This window comes from Odontesthes bonariensis, chromosome 13, assembly GCF_027942865.1.
Source record: "Odontesthes bonariensis isolate fOdoBon6 chromosome 13, fOdoBon6.hap1, whole genome shotgun sequence".
In the NCBI taxonomy this organism is placed as follows: Eukaryota; Metazoa; Chordata; class Actinopteri; order Atheriniformes; family Atherinopsidae; genus Odontesthes; species Odontesthes bonariensis.
Genome location: NC_134518.1, coordinates 21,683,723 through 21,704,695, shown reverse-complemented (window position 1 = coordinate 21,704,695; position 20,973 = coordinate 21,683,723). Strand labels below are relative to the sequence as shown.

At 42.0% G+C, this 20,973-nt stretch overlaps 1 protein-coding gene across 3 annotated transcripts in view; it reads right to left on the bottom strand.

Moving 5' to 3' along the window:
• mid2 (midline 2) overlaps positions 1–20,973 on the bottom strand; it is a 143,923-nt gene that overhangs the window by 73,588 nt on the left and 49,362 nt on the right. For 2 of the 3 annotated variants that reach the window (XM_075481534.1, XM_075481537.1), the window contains exon 1: positions 19,270–19,488. The exons of the other annotated variant lie outside the window; for it this stretch is intronic. The gene's annotated coding sequence lies outside the window, so the exon portion shown is untranslated. Of the gene's footprint in view, positions 1–19,269; positions 19,489–20,973 lie in introns of those variants that run through there. 3 annotated transcript variants of the gene reach the window in all.

The following is a 20,973-nucleotide window of genomic DNA, read 5'->3' as shown; positions in this document are numbered from 1 at the left end:
TTTATGACATACAGGAGCTGAAAATCCCAGGCTAGGCTCATAGAAGTTGGCTAAATGAGCACGGAGTCCTTAATATGTGCCTCTACCATGGCATACCTGTTAAAAGGTACATGATGGTACCAGTACCTGGTAACAGAAAAGCAACGGGTTTTTCCATTAATGATTTGGTGACCAGGGAGACACGCCCCGCCTTAGTTGGTGAGGGTGACACCCCTGCTGGAACTGCCATATGTTTTCCAAAAAAAAAAAAAAAAAACTCACCTCGAAGTTTTTGGTGCTTAAACCCAACCAAGCACACCCTGAAAGTAAAAGTAACAATTCACTAAAGAACAAGGTATGAGTCTCTTGGTTGAACATTTTGCCTCTGTGCCACCATTCTCACCGGTGACAAAAGAAGCAGACTTTTGTAGGAACTTTGTGTGTATCATGACCAAGCCATTGACTGACTCACTCGGTGAGACTTGGAGAAGGAACATTATTTTTCTCTTCTGACTGGAAAGGGAATAAACCCTATGCCATTAAATTGAAAGCATTTAACTTCGAAAGATGGGAGAAGTAAAAGCTGACACTGATGTCAGACATCTACGAGACTGACTTTTTGACTCCTGATGGGAAAGCAGGATAAGGGGTTACTCGAACAGAAAAGCTATATTTTACTGGAAAAGTAGATTATACAGTATCAACAAAGAGTTGTTTATACATCCGCACATGTGCCCCCAACGGACACTTGTTGCACATGCACCCAAACTCACATGCAAACCAACATACTGAGATGTACTTTGAGTCCTTTGTCACTTCTCCAGTACCAGGCTTTTTCATCCGTTTCAAAGGGCTCAGTCTAACCACTGTGACAAACTGCAGTGAAACCCCACTTTTTATTGTCAGACTGACAGTTTATATATCAGCCTAGATCCCACAGACCTCAATACAATCCCTCCATCTGCATTCACTCTACTCCCTACAAGTGTAACCTACATCCATCCATCTCACTGGAGGCTGTCAATCAAAGGCTTATCACAGTAAAGGAAGAGAAGCAGAAAATCACATGGTTGAGGTTTAAAGGCTCCAGATAGCAAGGTGACAGTAAACAACAGCAGCAGGGGGGTTGACCATCTTCTTTTTACACATGCTCAAGAAAGTAAACCATGAGACTCTGCCGTGTTTAGTACTGTCAGATGCTAACGTTGACGGAAAAACAGCTGCGTTCCAATACAACACATGCAGCTCACACCCTTGCTGGTAGTAGCTAAATGCACCTGAGGACAGAAGGAGACAAAATAGCATGATAATAAAAAGCACCCTATGCATGCATTAAGAAGCACTGGTAGGAGGTGCTTGGTATAGCATTAGAGCTCCGTTCAAAATAAAACGAGCCAAAAGCAAATAGAAATCCTAACTTTCAACTTGTCAAGCAGATTGTGCATCTCTTTCCCGAAGAATAAAATAGAGTGAGGTCAACCGTTCTCGTGTGCCTCCCTTTGTTGTAGGGTTTTCAGCCAAGGAATGTTGTGGTTTTGGAAACTATGCCATCTGCATGGTAGTGCTCACATGCACTTAAAAACACTTGTCGTGGGGTGGTCGGTGACGTAGTGGGTTAAGCAGACGCCCCATGTACAGAGGCTATAGCCCTCGCTGCAGCTGGCCACGGTTTGAGTACCGCATGGGACGGCTCTTTGCTGCATGTCTTTCCCCCTCTCTCTGCCCCCTGCTTCCTGTCTCTCTTGAACTGTCCTGTCAATTAAAGGCATAAAACCCCCAAAAAATAATAATAAAAAAAAAACACTTGTCCGGCTAGGCTGCGGCAACAGAAGACAAGACAAGAGCAGTTTGAATTACAGTAAACACAGAGGGAGTGACTGTGGTCATGCCATTACACCATATCTTCATATAGCAAAAAAAAAAACATAAAGACAGTAAAAACACACAAGACACAGGAGGGAAGTTGTTGTCAAAATAAAACACATTCAAAAGGAGGTAACTAAACTACACTGTCTTGCTGAGAGTTGGGTGGGAAGATCTGTCCTGTTCTTATTTATGTCCTCCCATGAGTTCCTGGAAATGTGTTTCACAACCACAGGAGATACAAACACAAAGGTCTGCCATAAGTTGTAAGATACCTCGTTTTTTTTGTTGTTGTTATATTGGTGGGTTATGATGCGCAATCTAAGAACAGAGACAGGCTTTTTGTTTTCCCATTTTTCTGACTTTATGCTAAGCTAATTAAATGCTGCATGCAGCTGGACATTTAACCTACAGACATGTGATTGGTGGTGAAAAGGTGTAAAAAAAAAGTCTGTAAACAGTGCTAGCCTAATTTACAGGAATTTCAGCTGACTTGTGATAAATGTTGCTTATACTTTAAAAATGTTATGGAAGGCTACATTAGTTGTTGTACATCAGCTGATTGTTCAGGCTAAATGAAGACACACGCCATTCAACTGATAAACCTGCAGTCTGTGACCTCAGTCTGCCGTGGACCTGTTGTCATGCAACGCTCATTTCACCTCTTTTTTTGTGTTGGATGAAACACAAAAAAACAGGGCTTGAGAGGTTTGTGAAGTATAAATTATAACATGGCACAGCAGGGTGGTGGTTTACTTTCTCTCTCGCCTCTCAAAAGGGCTTTCTAATCGAAACAAGGAGTTTCCATTCATTACTTTATGGGGTTACCAAACATCAGAATGAGCCAACGTGTGCGTTTCCACAGAGTGGCTCGCCTGTGTCTGCAACGCTGAATCACCTTCACACATCGAGCTGAGCCCACATTAATCATGGGTACACACATTAAAGTGACTAATAAAAACAGCCTAACATAGTACTGCTGTATGAGTGCTTTCATCAATGGCAAAGTTAGCAAACATAACTCTTGAGCCCTTCCTTTGGCATTTACCCTAATCACCTCAGCTGAGCATTGAAAGCGAGAAGAAACGCCGCATTGTTTGAGTGGAATCACTGGAATTCAGTGTCATTAGTGGACTGAAACGCTGACATTTGGGAGTGCAATTAATTCATGCAGCTAGATAAAATTACTGACAAGTATAAAGCGTGTCAGGAGCAGGCAGCACTGAGTTTTGCCAGACATCAAGAGGCTACATTTCTTCACAGTTCTGTCAAAAGGAAATTGGGCAGCTGTGAAAATAAGAGCTCTCCTGTTGACCAGAATAAAACAATAATTGTACATATGATTACATGAATGGGACCAAACAGCCCATTAAGATCGCCATGTGCCTCACTGCAGCTGCTTCGTGGGATTGAAAAAAAACAAACAAAAAAAAAAGAGTTTAGCACATGAGAAATTTTATTCAGCGTTTCTTTGCTCACCGCCTCCATCCTTAAAATGATCCTCCTTTCTACTCCTCTTCCTCTGCTCTCGCTCTTCTTCCCGTTCACCAACAGGCTGGTTTCATCCAACATGCGATTCCTATTCATAGAATGTAAACAGTTCTGCAGCCAAGCTGGTGTTTCCATTTCACCTTTGGCGCAGCTGAAAAGATTGTTTCAAGCTTAACCCTCTCACTGCTACAGTGGTGACTGTGATATTTCAGCCCTTTTCAAATGAAATATAAATCATATATCAACATAGTGTGTTTTATTGCTTCCATTGGCACAGGATTGGTGTTTTTTTTAAGGATTTTGTCAAAAAGCGTACATCTACAAATCTGACACTGTGCTGGAAACCTACTCAACATAAATACACAACATTACTTTGGCTCAAATAAGCCATTTCTCCACTTGTATTTGATTTTATGCTTTTAAAATTCACACAACGAGACAGCAACATCCCAGTGAGATAAAAAGATGCAAACTTTGCTCTGATGTTTTCTCTCTCTCTCTCTCTCTCTTTTTTAAACATATGTATGCACAACACAGCAGCCTTTCTCCCAAACGCAGGATGCAGACATCCTGCTTCCCAAATTCAAACTTCCTGGATTAATGAAAAACCAAAACAATGTCAAAACACAAACAACCCTGCTCTTCAACTGCAGCAATGGGTACAAGCTAATTTTCATTTGAACAGGGTGTCCTCCAAGTTGGACAAGTAATAATGGTCTCTATGAGCAGCCGGCCGAGAGGATTCAGTGTGCAAGGACCATTTACAGCTATAGTAAGGAGCACAGCAGCTTCCGCTATCTGTCGCGCTTTCAGGCATGCAAACTGGTCAGGGGTGAAAAAGGTGACAAGGGTACACGGACACACGGCACGCACGGAAAAGCGGAAACATGAGACGCATTAAGTTGTAAATTATACAAAATATATATTATAAAATATACAGTATGTCCCATTTGCATTAAGTAGAGAACAGCTGTGCAGCATAAAAGATGAATTTATAGGTACAGTAGGCCTATCAATTGCATTTACTGTACTATTATGTGTTTGATATATAACATCACAGGTCTTCAAAAGCATTTAACTGTAGTATCATACATTTAATTACATTAAATTTAACGAAAAAGTTAGTCCCATGGTCCTTAAAGGGATACTACTAGTATGTAGGATTAAACGTTTAATTAATTACTGCCCCAAGACAGCCTATGTTTAGTAATAGCCTATGTCATTAGTAAGTGAACGATGACTCTCCCGACCACTTTCGCGGTCCGCTGTCATTAAACCACGAAAGTGAACGTTTGACATGCCGAGCCAAACGAGCTCCACGGGAAAAACTTATATCAGCAATTCACTTGACGTACCGCCAGAGACAAATTTGTATCGACAGCTGGCACTCTAACATGAAAAACATTCTCGTGGCAAGCTTAGTTAAACGGCATTTTTTCATGACAGTGTAAGTTTTGAGACATGCATGCCACGAGCACTACGTAATCCTACATTGTGCCCCCTTTTAACTTCGATTGATGGTGCATCATACTGGATGAACACGAGTGCACCTGTCGGCTGTCATCATCAACGGGGGTGTGGGCGAACAGCGAGGGGATGGGGGTCGCACTCTCAAATACGACCTGTGGCAGAGCTCTCCGGACTCTGCATTGATAAACTCACGACGAATGAAACAACCTCCTCAAATGGGCAAAATGTTCCCTTTCCGTGATTATCGGAGGGTATTATGAAGGGGCATACCTCGTTAAAAAGCCAAGTCCGGCGACAATTAAGGTCTCCATTGACGTTGGCTAAAAGTATTAGCAAAGCCCTGAACTTGTGTGGAAGGCGCTAGTTAGCCACTCTACAGTTACCTCGAGTAGCACTAACACAAACAGCGTTCGGTGAGGCGGTGAAATATCGAGGAATTGTAGACTAATTTCCACCGTGTGGGGTCCGGGCGGGGGGGAATAGGGGTTCGCCCTCCTCACTTATTATACTGATTGGTGATAGTGCTTCTCTCACACGCCACTCGTCAGTCATTTGTTGTCACGAGAAGAGAGCGGCGGTGATAGGTCTAGTGTAGTTTTGAGGTTCACAGTTCCACTCGCTAGTTGACATGCTCAACCCCCCCCCCCCCCAATTTTTTTTTCTCCTCTGATCTACGCGATTCAGAAGAATGACCCATTTTGATTTCAAAACGGCGAATTTCGCCGAAAGGTGGCAAGTTTGCATGCCTGCGCTTTAATGGGATACACTGCAAATAAGATCAGCTGGATTTAATTTGTTAGAGAAAAAATTTAAAAATCTGTCCTGCACTTTATTTTGTACGAGTACGAACGAGAAGGTTCTGTAAACTGGTGCAGCTTTGTAAATGTATATGATAGTCAGTGTTTATATCAAACTTTGGGTTTATTTGTTTATTTAGGAGAAGTTACAGTGCGTATATGGACAATTACAGCTAAAAGAAAGAAAGAAAACTGGAACCAGCCTAGAAAAACACAGTTGGTGCAACTCTAAATGATGTAAATAATGGAACAGAATTGTTAAAAGTTATTTTGCCTCAAGCAGCCCTGGAGAGTCCTTATTATGAAAGATTTGTACATCCCATTCCCTGTGACCAAGGTTAGCACCTGATAGCACCTCGCTATGGCACAACAAATTCCATTATTAGACGTAACAATTTACATTGGCACAATGAGGACAAGGTGTTTTGGTCAAGTTATTAATGTACTGAATGGCATCCTAAAAGGGGGATTTTAATCGTACAACATGTACAACTTTCCTCCTCAGCAGAAATGTACAAGCTCCTGTTCAGTATCTGTACGGATGAACATTTCAGTGGATCAGCAGAAAGAAGTATTCCACACACTCGTACAACGAATAGAGTCCATAGACGAGTCAATGTGGTCACAACAAATCCGCAGAGAGCCACACACACACACCCTCTGACAGGGCCAGAATCGGACCAATTTTCAGGCCTGGAGTTTAATTAAAGATCAGCCCACTTCTTTTCAAGGAAAACTGGATAAGTTAAAGTTCAGTTTATGCTATCCTTTATGTTTTATTGGTGCGGTCTCACTGGAGTCTAAACACTGTGCTGGTTTCTGCAACTCTGTTTATTACTTTCATTGTGAGTAGATGTGAGAATTTACTTTTTAGTGCACAGAAGCGTGAAGGTCTCGAAGTTCTCTTGACCCAGTGAACTACTGATTTAACAACTTAAATCTATTATTCAGTTATTAGTAACAGACTGAAATGACTTACTTAAAATACTTAGATTTCTTATGGTTCTGATCGATGGCAGAGGGGGCTGGGTTTTTTGCTGTTCGAAGGCTACGAAAACATTTGATGAAGTCCTTATTTTGCTGCACAAACAGCTCTGGCTTTCGATGTTTTAAAGCTTGTATTTTTTTTCTTCGAATGACATTTGAGGAAAACTCTACAACTCTTCATTTGACATTTTACTAAACAACACGCTGCCTCAGCGTCACCTTTTTTTTTTTTTTTAAATCCTGAATTCAGTGCTTATTTCGCCATTTGGAAAATAGATATTAGTTTTACAAATTTGGCTGCCTCATTCTGCAACTCCTTTAGTTTTGTTTTTTTTTACACCTGGGCTCTGCCGCCCCTGAATGCATCTTTATAGAGTCTATTTTCTTCTTTTCAAAACCCTTTTCATTGCTTTGCTGTGAAAGTGAATTAAAGAGATCTTGTGTTGCTTGATTGTGTGGTCTCAGTCCCCACCGACAGTTTTTGGAGAGGGGTGTTGCTTCAGCTCTCAGCACACTGAGCAGATTAGGTTGCACAGTGATGGCCAACGTAGCACGCACCGCCGCCCCCCGTTACGTTATGTGACCCACCAAGAATACTGATGGACCTGATTGGTACTTCAGGAATAATCTGATGGCATTCACATCATGCACACCTCGAAGCCTCACACAATTGCAGAACCGCAAGATACAGCAACTCTTTCAGTAAGTAGGGGACTGGACACGCCTACTCATTCACTATATAAAAATTAAACATATCAAAACCTGAATGGTATTCTATATGTGACACCATCTTCTATTCTTGTTGACAATTCAAGGTGCTTTTTTTCTACGAGCCACAATCCCCCATTTTTCAGACTTCATCAGTGAAGATAAATCTATTGTCGTCCTAATCAGTCAGTTTTCCCGCTTCTCTGATAATAGATTTTCAAATAATACATAAATCTTCTCATTTAAAGCGGCAGTAGGCAACTTTTTTTTAGTCATATTAGCTTGAACTGTCATGGGATTCTGGAAGTAGAATATTAAATAGGCTGTTTAGGAAAAATCCCGAAATCTGTAGCTCCCTCTGAAGCCTGTAATCATGCTTACAAAAACCGAGCGCTCCCGGCTGTTTTTAACCAATCAAATTAGGGGGGAGGAATCCTACCTGTCAATCACAGCTTGTGCACACGCTGCTGAGCGTGAGTCTGCCCCAGCTTGTGTGCGCTCACACTGGTGTGAACTCACGTGCACAACCTCGTCCACAGAGGGGGAGGGGTTTGGGGGGCGATTCGGAGCTTGTTAGAGGTTGGGGGAGGGACCTGAAAGTTGTGTCAGTTCGAATTTTCCGACTTTAGACTCGCAATTTTGAAAACTTGCCTACTGCAGCTTTAAAAGAGCAAATACGTATGCACTGACCAGTGACCAGTGCTGGTGGTGATTTCACAACCCTGGCGCATGTTATTGGAGGTGCGCATGAGGCCGTTGCCGCAGAAAGCCGTTTATGTGTTTCTAATATTCTTTTTGCTGCTCGTCAGTAGTGCTGATGGGGGCTCTATTGTGGGAAGGACATTTGCTGATGCAACACACTGAAAGTAAAGTAAACAATCAATTCTTGTCAAGAGCAAGACCAAGCCAGACTTGCTAATGAATTTAATACATCTATACATGAATGCAGACTGAAATGCGATTTTCACAGACTTGTGACAGTGAATAGAACACACCTCCTCTCCCTTACCCTCTATTTAATACTTCTGCCTGTTAACAGCTTGGCAGCCTGTGGGTAATAAAGTTAATACTGTCACATGGCGTCTCGTCAGCTCTCGGAGGCTTTTTTCCTGTGGTGAAGAGCCTTATCAGGCCTCAACACAGCTCTGTAGCAACTATGCCCCTGCCTCACTTCATGCTCCTTCTATTATTCATGTGCATTTGCCCAGGTGAGAACAAACCTGGGATCAGAAGTTGGCAGAACAGCTTATTAGATATTTAGACGCAGCTGTACAAGCTGGAGGGAGCAAAGGATGAAGAGAGGGGGAGAACAGAGGTACAGCCAACAGTCAACAAAAGGAAATACATCACTATTGAGGAGGCTTCAAACACAATGGTAAGTGTTTAGGTTGTAAACTGTTGTCAGTGTCATAACACGCACTGCAGTCAAGTGGACAACACCAAATATAAACCAACTCTTCATTTACTTTCTTTTCCATTCGTATGCTACATGCAAAGAAATATACGTTTTGCTCTTTATATGACGAAGAATCTTGCTCCCTTTAAGTTTTTTCATTGTAAATTATTCTTTCTTTTTAAGCGTCACTTTGGCTGCTGAAACTCCCACACACGGAGAATTGACTCAAGGCTTCAAAGCCAGATGTTCTACTTTCTTCAACTAACTTCTGCAGGGCTCCAGAATAACTAACACTGTGGGGCAAAAACAATTCCCTTTATGCACTGCAGACTACAATGGCTGAAGATGAGATGATAAGTGAAAAAAACACATGTTGCTGAACTTGAGAAATCGATTTCCTCTCAGGAAGCAAACTTTCTTCTGTTGACACTTGACACCAATTCAGCCTCAGTATTATATATTTCTATCTAACACTATATAAATCCGCAGTGCACGGTGTCCAGTTAATGGCTTACACTTTACTGGGATTTTCTATAAATATGCAAATGTATCGCAAATCAAGTGAAAAAAGCAATCTATGCAGTGCATTAAACAGCTCCCTGAGCATCAGAAAATAAGATTTTTTTTTTTAAGTAGGACATTGCATTCTCCGTGCATACCTGTTCCAGGTATTCAAAACTGTCAAAAATAAAAAGACAACAACCCTTTGCATGAAGACTGACAATATATTCCTAAAAAGATTCCCTGGTGCCAAACACAGCTGACAGCTTTAAAGGCATCACTTCCGCGCTCTAAATGAGCCAGCTAACAGATCTGTGTGCCAGCTTTAAAGCCGTTTTACTAAATGATATTATCCGTGCTGGTGTTATCGATTCTGGAGGAGTCAGACGTCCCAGTCAATACTGAGGTCTCAAAAACATCAACAATCCTCATGGTCAAATGCAGTTTACCTTGTTAAATAGCATCTCAGTTTACTAGCTGTGCCAGTCGAGCACCTTGGATTAGTCTACCTGAAGGTGACAGGGCTTGGGCGTTGTTCTCGTCTTTTGCAGCAATAATTTTGCAAGATAAAAAAAGTGCAACTTTTAGGGAGGAAAACAAAAATGCTTGCAGCAACAGTTCCCAGTAATGTGTGTTGATAAGACTGAGATAAAAGAAGACAAAGAGTCAAACGAAGAATGTCTTGATGCTGAATGTGTGTGTTCCTGTATGTGCTTCCTCATGTGCACCATGTTTCCTAAACCTCCTTACGCCAGCAGCTGGGGTTCAATCTTACAAATTGTGTAGCCTGCCAGCAGAGGGAAATAAATTTAGACGTGTGATACAAAAGATAGCACAGATGAAAGACTTGTTGGAGTTCTCTCGACCGAATCACCCGTAGCCCGATTACAAGTAGACAGAGCAGCTAACCTCATAGAGGGGGACGACTCTGTCTGCCTTTTGCCCTCAGTTTTCAGAAGAGGTGGAGAAAAGAAAAACTGTGTGAAATGAGAAAATTAAATCAATGTTTTAATAACCTAAACCAAAGATGGATTTCTTCCTTTCTCATATGGGTGCCCCCTTTATCAAAAGCCAAAAGCTGCATGCTGTAGGGCCATGCATGCAAGGCCAGGCATACATGAGCAGCATTTATCCGGACGCAAATCAAAATTTCTACAAACCATAAAATTAAACTGAACTGCACAGAGCTGCCAGCAGCAACAACAACTGCCTGGCAAAAAGCCATTAAACCTTACTTCAGCTTTCACTTTGGATCACAGTCTGTACACTCCCTAAATCCAGAAGAGCCATTTGCCGTTTCAGCTGTAGTAGATACTGGCATTAATAAAGCACAAGGTGTTTGTGAAGTGTTACTAGGCTGTTCAGTTATTCATGGTGACTGAGTGTTTGAGAAAAAGCAAGACAGAGTAATAAAAAATAAAGAAGTAAACCAAAGGGGGTGGGCAAAAAAAACCTCAAGAGGTCAGGAGAAATCAACACAAAATAAATCAAGCACTTCGAGATGGAGACAAAAAGAGGAATGAGGACCTACGAGAGAACCGCACGGAGGAGAGGTGGGAGACCTTGCCATCAGTGCGACCCCGGGGAGGGGGTTCCTGTCCTCCATCTTGCTCTACAAAGTCAGAGCCTTCTATTTATACAGCATTGTAATGTTTGGCATTTCCTTCACGGGGGGGGGGGGTTAGCCATTGTTTTCCTTGGCTGCTGTTCGACTGGCTCCATGTGCTGAAATGTCAGCAGCTCGTGGCTCTATTTGTTCAATTAGCTCTTCTTATCCCTGAGAAATAATCATGTGTTCCCGCTCACGTCGAAAAATCTTTTCCATGGTGAAGAGATGCGCTGATTTATCACGACATGGATGAGCTCAGGCAGCCATTTAATGGATTGAGTTTTTGTCTGCTCTCTTGAGACGCGATGCGGGTCATCACGGAGAGCATCCCGACTTGACTGTCAAAAAGGCCGATCTGTTCCTGCCGACAGCGGCTGCAGCTGCAACGATGTTGCAATCATTTGCAGCAAATAACGAACTAATTTGTAATGATGAGCAGTCACTCAAAACTTAAGGGTCAGACAATCCCACTAATAAAGAAGAAGACACCCGCCGTGCTATGGAAAGGGGGCTTCGTTATATACCTAGAAAGTATATAAAGATAATGCAGGATATCCACCAATTATCCAGCTTTGGATGCCACATTTGTGTATTTTTCCTCTTCTTTCACCTATCATCAAATTGATGAGCGTTTAGTATATTCTTTACATAGTAACTATGAAGCCACACACACTTTGCATATTCTGTATAAATAACAGCTAAAGTACGGATGTGAGCGGCCTATGGAAACACTGTGGGCCTCCAGTATATACCAGAAATGAAAAGTTTTTAAGTGCCAGTCCATTGCGAAGAAAAGAGGCCCATTAACCGGTATCTGAGCTCTCATACACATTCATATATGATACATAAAGTGTTTGAGAAAACAAACACACACACACCCTCTTCTCAGTGTAGCTCCTCAACAGAGGTTGAGACAAATCAATAGGTTGTTAGTTTTAACAATAGCTGCCAGCATCGTCATCATCTTAAAAATAGCCATTCCCCAGGCATTACAAAACCAGGGAGTATAATTGTATAAGTTAACAATGCCTTTTGCTACACTACTGAACTGAGTCAATGGCCTTGAGACATAAAAAAAAAAGGGAATATAAGGAACTGAGTTCAAGGTTGTTTTTCTTTCCTGGAGGCAGGTTCACAAGCACCGCTGCTCAAAGTAATGATGGGTCTCTATAATCTGGTCAGCGGGCAACATCATATTTTAAGTAACAATACAACCTCATGCAGGGAAAGACCAGGGGAAGACAAAGAGAGAAACGTAGTAAGAGATCTTACAGGAGTATCCGAGGCTCCTAAAGATCAGCACAAGTAGCTGTGCTCCTTTAAAATGCCTGCTGGGTGAGTGAGCGTGTATGATGATGAAAGTGCACATGTGTCTACGAGCATGAGTCAGTCAAAAGATTTTTTTTTCCCCTCCTTCTACCCTGCTGACTTTTTGTCTTTACTCTTTGATCTGGGTACGGTAGCTATTAACTCTCCCCAGGATGCTACAAATATTCGTGCAGCTCCAAAACCTTTCTTGACGCCTCCTCCTGTTTGAACCCACCTTGCTGATCACTCTCTTTACAGCCAGTTCTCTCTCTGCCTGCAGTTTCCACCCGCCATCCCTCTAATTTTGTCAAAACGGCTTTACAGCTTGTGCTGATGAGTTCTTTATCGCGAGCATCAGCTCACCAATGTTATAGCTAAAGAAAAAAAAAATGTGTAAAAATTTGTTCTACAGGTTTCCATTATTGTAAGAAGCTTTTATGAAAACAATCCAGTTAATGTTTCAGGCTTTTTTTCAAAGTTATGCAAATTTAATAATCCTCCATACATATTACAATAATCCATTAAGAATTTATAACCACTATAAAATCAAAAACTACATCCAGCTCACGCCACCCTGCCAGAACTCCTCACTTCCACGGTCTCCTGCTCTTTAGAGGGAGGAGGTGTGACACACTCAACCCAACAGGGGCTTCTCGGGTGGGCAGCATGATGTCAGAAATGGGCCTGATCCCTGGCTTCTGGTGCCAGCAGGTGAGATCATGGGAAACACGTGTATCGCTACAGGAGTATAAACAGGCAGCTGGATGAACATTGGCTGCCTCCTTAGTTAAGCTGCTGCTGTTACATTGGTGTGGAAACATGCCTGATCTATGACCCAACGCCTCGTCCTCCATGGGCAGATAGCCGGGAGACTGACTCCAGTGTCTGCTACCCGTCACATGAACAGGACAAGCTCACAATCACACCTATGTTCAATTTTGCTCACTTCAAACTACAACACAAATATGTAGAGTTCCAACCAGAGGTTTGTACACACCCATTTATTTTGAATGAGTAGGTAGTGAAGGATTTTTGCGCCAGCCAGAGGAAAATATCAACACAGTTAAATAAGTCACATATCAGTTAGATGTTTGTTTTGGTCATAATGTTGAAAGTCTTTCCTTCAATTTTTTTTCTAAAGAAGAGTTATTGCATTTGAAATCTCCTGAGCAAACAGCCATAAACTCAGGCCTGGGTCATTGATAGTAGTTTATTTACTTTCAGTGTTGTATTTATTTATTTATTCATGAAGTGGGGTTGTGAGAGAAATCCGTGTCCTACCTGAAGTAATTCTAGAGAATCCAGAGGGAATTCCAATGAGGGAGCAAAGCAAATAGCTACTTAGAACATAACATTTTCTCCTTTTAACACCACTTAAATCTCTAATGCCACAACAAGCGATTACTCTTTTTTTTAATACCGTATCACTTTTGCATCACATATCTATTTCTCTTGTCACCGTTTCGTCCATCTTGCTACACGTCATTGCATGCACAGTGACTGCGTATTGTATCCTGCTGCTGATCAGCTGACTCCAATGCAAAAAAAAAAAAAGAGTAAAATTCAATTTGCCCTCCAGAAGCTGGAGAAAACACTGTAAGCTAAGTTATTGCTCTGGGATATTCATCTGCAAAACATGCACTCAGGAACCAGGAGAGAAACAGTTGGAGGCCAGATTGATGAGCGGGCTATGAGATGTGAATTGGATCTTGATTAATATGCAAAATATTTGCACTGCAGCTCTGACTGGTTAAATGCTGACTAAATTGAATATAAAGAAATCTGGGTCTATAACACCTCCAGCCTGAGCATGTCTTCAGATCAATGCCAGACCCCCGAACACAAAAGGAGGACAGAGGAGATCAGCACTCAACTTCAGCACAAACAAATAACACCAGCCGACCAGCACGCACCTCAGTACTTTGCTGAGGTTAGCCCAACTCTGATGAGGAAACAAAAACCACATTCAATAGTCTTTCTTTTGAAAGCACTACACCCAAACGTTTATCATCCCTTGGATAGGACTATTATAAGTAGGTACATGAGAAGAAGAACTGAGCCCCAATGGGATTAAAATCAAAGATTGAACACATTTTTCAACATTTTAAGCAAGAAGCTACTAGTCAAGTGTTGGTCTTAGTATTCCATCAAATATATATAATTCATAAATTATAATTCATTGAAAGACTAGGTGATGCAAACTTGACAGCTTTATAAATATTCTCTCTCCTGATTTAACTTTCAGCGATCATCATGAGGCTCTTCAAGGAACTGCGAGCACTTAAAGTTAAACTAAAGCCTGATTTATGGTCGGTGACGCAAGACGCAACGCAAGACGCAACGCAAGCCCTTGTGTGGTTGCAAGCCCCCCCTTGCGTGCTTGCGTGTGTCACCTCAATTTTCTAAACTTCACGCAAGACGCAAGACGCGAGCGCAAGCCACTATCTACATCACATCCGGCGGCGTGTTCATCTTCCGGTTTCATCCCCTAATAAAAGACCGCTGTTTTCAAACATAGACATGTTATAGACATTATGTCTATGTTTTCAAACGCCAAGGTAGAAAGCGAAGAAGAAGAAGAAGAAGAAGAAGAAGAAGAAGAAGAAGAAGAAGAAGAAGAAGAAGAAGAAGAAGAAGAAGAAGAAGAAGAAGAAGAAGAAGAAGAAGAAGAAGAAGAAGAAGAAGAAGAAGAAGAAGAAGAAGAAGAAGAAGAAGAAGAAGAAGAAGAAGAAGAAGAAGAAGAAGAAGAAGAAGAAGAAGAAGAAGAAGAAGAAGAAGAAGAAGAAGAAGCATGAATCCACTCGAAGAGAGACTTGCCGAAGAGGTCCTGGCAGTGAATTTCCTTTCATCGTAGTAGGCTTGTCATTGAAAAAACTCACTGCTCCACCTACTGTCCTGGCGGTGAATCGCCACGTAGCACACGCAACCGCCGACAAAGCAAAATGAAGCATAAACGTCTCGAGCCATTAACGCAAGCGCAAGACGCAAGCGCAAGGGCAGTTAAAAGAGGTATAACTCAGCCTTAACCGATTGCCACAAAGACGGAGAGGTTGCGGAAAGATAGCAAAGCAGTTTCAGTGAGCCATTTCCTCCATTCATAACATAATTTAAAAATGGACGTTTACAAAAACAGAAGGGATTCAGAAAAAACTGTGAAAGCAAAAAATACCCCTGTTTCTACTTGAAAAGTTTGCTCAGTCTACTAAAGAAAACATAATAGAAAATCTGTGGACGTCAATAAAGCAACATGCGCAACAAATTGATATATAATCTCCCAAGCAAGAACTGAAAGACTGGCTATCATTCTCTTTAAAAGGGGCTTTCCTAAGCACTGACCATGCCGGGCGGCTAAATTTACCCTTTTCATTCGTGTTATTGTGAAACTGTAAAAGAAAGAAATAAAAATTAATCTTGCCGTGGGACAGACAGAAGTTTATCAACTCAAACATAAAGCCACATTGATAAAGAGGGGCGAGCATTGAGCCGCAGGCTGCCATGCATGGGAACTCTTTCCTGATCAACATCCAGTGAGAATGAGTGGACAGGCCATGCCTCTCCTGGCAGGAAGCCTTACTGCACTCAAAACAATGTGGAGGCAAAAAGATCCATCCATCCATCCATCCATCCATCCATCCATCCATCCATCCATCCATCCATCCATCCATCCATCCATCCATGCTATGTATGCTTCAAGTCCCACATTCATTCGCTTGATAAATTTCACATCGCATTTGAACTATTTTGTCAAATGAATGATCCCCATTCAGATATAATGATCTGCATTTTTTGATTAAGTCTGTTTACTTTTCACAACCAATTACCACCAACTTCACATCAGAGTTTATGGAACACTTTACCTCCATAATACTCATTGTAGCCAGAAATATAGATTACAGTCATTTTGCCTAACAAAATGTGTCCAACTGTTTTAACAGTTGCTGAAAAACGTGAAGAAATCGACTGTGAGAAACTAATTGGCCAGTAATTGCATTTTTTTTTTCCACTCACACATCCGTCTGTTCTAAGAATTCAGCTTGGTCTTGAAAGGCTGGATTGTCACTTTCTATCTAAGGCAGATTCTTGTTTTAGATACCCGTTTTTTTTTGTTGTTGTTGCAGTGTTTATACATAGATGTGCTTTTGTCAATGCATTTGCATTAGTAGATGCTCAGTAAGTCTCAGGACTTACTCAATATTGTGATTCTACTTACTTCAGTGCGCTCAACCCATCACTTTTCCAGGCATCATGAAAGCAAAACCTCCAGGGCATTTTTACTAATATAAAACGGACAAATAAACAAGATTTCATCCCTTGACGGTAACACAAACACTATGTAATTAACAGGCCCAACATTTACCAAAACATTAAGATTATTCTCAGCACGTGAGCGTCTGTGCATAAACAGTACAGAAGCACGGAGCCCAAGAGAGTTTCTTGAAGGAACCATATCTGATGATTTGACAGAACTGCTGAGAAGAATTAGCTGAATGGCTGCATCCTAGATTTGTTGCAGAAAGCTGGAACAATGTGGCAGATGTTGAAGCGCGGAACAGAGGGCTTTTTTAGATTTTAAGCCATCAGGAAGTTTGGGAGCATAGCTTCTCTTGGTATGTGCCTTGACTGCATGAAATCGACCACCTCTCTGCACACACGCAAACTGCATTTGGGGTCCCAGTTGCTCCTGTCGTGAGGCTCAAATTATACTATGTGCTTATAAGTATATTAGTGGCAGCTGCACAAACTTCAGACGGACAGGATTACTGCCTCCAAGATTCATCTATACAAATGGAAGCCCGTTGGACAGAGGACGCTTTAGCACCACTCGGAATTAGATTAAAGACTAGTGTAACGTCTGAAATCAAGATGAAAAAGATCCTTTCAGAAAACAGGTAGCCCAGTTGAGAGGACTTCTAGATATGTGAGAAATACAATATAATTTATTATCCAAATGACGTTTGCAGAACAAATCGACGAAATCAGACGAATATAACAAATCACTGAATGCAAAAGAAAGGCCGGAGATCTTTTAAAGTAACACTGTAAGAGACCCTGCTGTTTTCTCCCGGTAACTGAATTGCTGTACTGAATTATCAACAACGACCAATGGTTGACTGACTATCAGCAGTGCGAGGCCTCTTGCATTCCTAACCCCCAACTCCTTTAAGATGTCATGCTTTAAAACCTTGTGTTAATAAATAATGTTAAAAGTACATCCGTTGGAGCATTGCGTTCAGTGATCCACCATGCATCATTAGACTAAAAAACTGCAAGACTACCACTTTAGACCAAAGGACTGTAAAAACTACCACTTTCACTTAATCCTTTTGCTGTCCTCTGTGAAACAGACGGGCGTTTATGTACAGCAGGTCAAACAAAACAGACTAATAGGCAAAAAACCCACAATTGTGGAGCTCACTTTGATAGGCCTTGAAGCACTGACAGTGAACGACACCCACTTTTCCTCGGGGGTAAAGAGAGACTTGGACAGAGAGAGATAGGAGGGAGGGAAGGGAATAGGATCAGGGAGAGAGGGAGACCACAGAGAATCAACCCTAAAGACAGAAAGACGGTCAGAAAAGAGCATGTATGGTATTTGAAGGTTTAAGTAGCATCCCAGAATGTTGGCTCTGCTCTTGTCTCTTTGAGACGGAAGCATTCATGAGCGTGCTGACGTGTAATCAGCCTGATGAGCCTTGTTGTGTAATGGTATGACACAGTCAGCTCCCAGCCTTTCTGAAAAAAAACAGAACTTGGTCAACTATTACTACAAATACGCTGGAGAAACGCAGCGCTGATTGGATTTGTGCTTGGGGTTCATTTTACTGTGCTCTGTTCGAACAGCTGGCACAGGCACAGTGGGAAGACTGAGTCAATCTGGAAACAGGACTACAGATTCAGCAAAGAACTACCGACTGAAGCGAACGTTGCAGCCAGAGAAACGCAGCGAAGGACAGGTCAACGACCAGGCCAACATTCATCTAAAAACAATAGAGGTTAATTATTCCAAGTGCTGCATTGTAGAGACATTCAGAGCAGCAGAACAACAAGCGTGTTTCCTCACACTGTCAGCTGAGCTAGGCAGGACCATCAGAACTCAGCTGAGTTCAGTGGTTGGCTCTCAGCTCGGGCGACGGATGAGTTACGTGCGACACCTCAACACCTCGCTGATGACTTTGTGCATTTCATCACAACTTGACAGCGTATCAATTCTGGAGCCTACTTCAGTGCTGCTCAGTGGCAGATTTAGTTTGCACTCACTGAGGTTAGGGTTCAATTGATTTGGATCAGTTGAACTGAAAAAGGAAAGGCTTCTTTCGTACAAAACAAATACATCCAAACTCCAACTGAAAGAAGTACAAGCATAATACTGAGGTTTTTGAAGGAAAAACTCCAGAAAACTTCTCGATAACTGTTTTTTTCTATTGAATAAATAGCCACTGAGGTGAACAGTATCAGGATGCAACAAGGACCTTGATGTAGTTCTCATTCTAAACAAAAATGACATAAAATGTACACAACAGAAATGTCTGCTTAAGGAAAAGCTTTCTGTTCCCAAGCAGAGACCATGCAAAACATTTAACGTGATTTTTAAACTCTTCTACATACTTGGCAAGACAGCAGCACACGAATCTCTCAGCTGATATCGAAATAACAATGACAATATTATTAATAATAATAAGCCGATGCGCATAAAGACGAGCCTTCTGGTACCGGTGAAGGTTTAAATGCTGTTTTAATACAGACATTTGACGAAAATAACCGTCTCCTAAACAGGCTGTCGCCAACTTTGGTAAAACTACTAAGCATAATCAAGGACTAAAAAAAAAAAAAATCTCCGTGACTGGCACAATATGAAATGGTTATTAGGTCAAATATGAGAACCTGTCCAAGCACCGAGCGTCCAAGTTAGAGCAACATACGAGCAGCCTACCTCAGACATGTTCATGAGCGTTTGACTCGGGTCCACACACAAGAAATCTTTAAGCACAGGCGTCAAGAAAATCCCAGCAGATGATGGGAAAAAAAATAACCACCGGATCCTGTCTCTATCCCAAGGCGCTTCACCCCCGGAGCGTCTGAGCGCGGCCACCAACCAACCTGAGCCCCATTTCACATCCACACCAAGTCAGACACCCCGGAGGGGGGGTTCAGACACCTACCAGCTTTACATGCCCAACGCTCTTTTCCTCTGACATCTTGAAAGTATCCCGAAATTAACTAGGGAGAAACGCGGGAGGTTTGACAGGAGGGGGGGATAGAACCGAGCCGGGATACTGGAGAGGTCTCTTTTCCACCACGTCTGCTCCACAAAGCGCAGCGCGAACTACCAGCCCCGTGTGTTCAGTCTGTGCTGTCAGCTGCTCCACTGGCGACAGCTCCCAGACAAGCGGAATATTCAACTTTGGAAAAATGAGAGAGGGAAAGAGAGTGAGAGGGGAAGAGCGGGGAGGGAGGCAGACAATCACAGGAAAGCGGCTCCTCCTACCCACACAATGTAAAACGCAGAAGCAAGCAGATCCAAGGCTCAGCGTGTTGAACGAACAGCTGCGCACAAATTAACGCGTGGTTCCTTCAGCTCAACGTGCACTTCGTCAGCACACGTCACGTGTTATAGCCACGGTATAATACACATTTCTGAAGCTGAGGGGTAAAGTAGGTTAGATCAGGTCGCCCCAACAACCAGCGCCAGTTCAAAAGGTCAGGCAATGAGGACTCACGTGGCTAACTCACCTTTATGGTAGCATTTAGAAAAGAAAACCGTTTTCCAGTCTGGATAAGAAATTAATCTGTGGCGACATTCACTTTATTCTGGATATGATGCAATAGCTGGGCAATAAAATCAGGCTTTCAGATAGGCTATTAAATGGTACACTCTACATTATAATCAATAAGTAAAACAAGGAGGTAGTGTAGCAAAAAAAAGGCCCAAAGGCAGCAATTAGAATATTCATAGGTTTAAACTTGAGCAAAAGTGGCTTAGAACAACAGCAACATCACACTTTAATTCCCTGTATTAATTACATGATTCTCTCTCTCTCCAACTCTCTCTCTGTGTGTGTGTGTGTGTGTGTGTGTGTGTGTGTGTGTGTGTGTCAAGTAAAGCCTGCATGTTCTTGTGTGTGCCTACTACTTCTATATTCTGATATTATTTCATTACAAGATGTGAGCAATAAAACATGGCAGTCTGCTTTAACTTTGCTTTGAGGAGGTGGGTGGTCTGTTTGTCAATGCAGGTGTGTGCTCCGCTGCCTGGGTGTGTCTGTGTACTTGGAAACAATGCAGAGGTTAAGAGGTTTCGCAGGGTTTTCCAGCCGACTGCTCGAGCAAGTTGTTGTTTCTGCTTGCCAGCCTGACCTGTCAGCTGCTTGAAGTTCTTCCGCGTGCACTGCTCTTTGCATGGTCACATTTGCTCAAGTACAGGTGAAATAAGACAGATCACATAAAGCGTTTGCGTCCAAACGTAATTAAAAACGGCGCATTTTGACATTTCAGAAGGCTGGTATTTAATTCTCAACCTTTTAATGTCCTGGTCTACCATTTGATGGAGCAAATTCTTCTGTGACTATGCTTTTTTTGCTGCATTTGAGGAAGTTCAAATACCAAAACCACTCAGTTTAAGTATATGTTGCTAAAGTAAAGCACGTGTAAGGCCGTTACTTTTCAAGTTTTCGTAATTTTACCATAAAAATGTCAGCCCAACCATTTGGGATAAAAATACTGAGTCTGATTGTTATTGCCCCAAGGAAACTTGAAAATGCGATGCAACACTTTTCACAACGCACACATTCAAGTTTTTAAATTAAAAAAAAAGAACTATGAAGACTTATGTGTAAGTGTTGGCCATGTCAAATACCAAAGTATAT